General features: G+C 45.6%; 1 non-coding gene across 1 annotated transcript; it reads right to left on the bottom strand.

Annotated features, from left to right (window-relative positions):
* Nucleotides 1-113: 113 nt before the first annotated feature.
* Nucleotides 114-186, bottom strand: trnaf-gaa (transfer RNA phenylalanine (anticodon GAA)). Its single transcript has one exon. It is a non-coding gene; the product is annotated as a tRNA-Phe (tRNA).
* Between the last annotated feature and the right edge of the window lie 204 nt (nt 187-390).

Raw genomic sequence — 390 nt, 5'->3', positions numbered from 1 at the left:
TCAGAAACTACGTGAATACATGTAGGAGTCTCAACAGACAAAGGCCCCAGAGTTATACGAGTCAACAGGACTACCCATTAGGGCAATGTGTCACAAAATACAGACCAACAGACTGCCGAAACCCGGGATCGAACCAGGGACCTTTAGATCTTCAGTCTAACGCTCTCCCAACTGAGCTATTTCGGCAGATATGTGGCAAATATGGAGGCTACAACTTCGAAAACACAATAACGTTTCTAAGCATCCAACCCATTCTAGGCATCAAAAAGTAGTCCTCTTCCACTGGAGTGCAAGGAAGAGACAGAGCCTGTGAAATCCCCTCCCAGACATCCCTAATAGGGGTTGGAGAAGATCTTATGAGTTCCAGGCCAACTATTTTTGATGCACAAA

The sequence above is a fragment of the Seriola lalandi genome, unplaced genomic scaffold (genome assembly GCF_002814215.2).
Source record: "Seriola lalandi dorsalis isolate HSWRI2012SDOR001 ecotype SW California unplaced genomic scaffold, Sedor1 jcf7180001998987, whole genome shotgun sequence".
Classification (NCBI taxonomy): Eukaryota; Metazoa; Chordata; class Actinopteri; order Carangiformes; family Carangidae; genus Seriola; species Seriola lalandi.
This window is presented reverse-complemented; position numbering and strand designations above follow the sequence as displayed.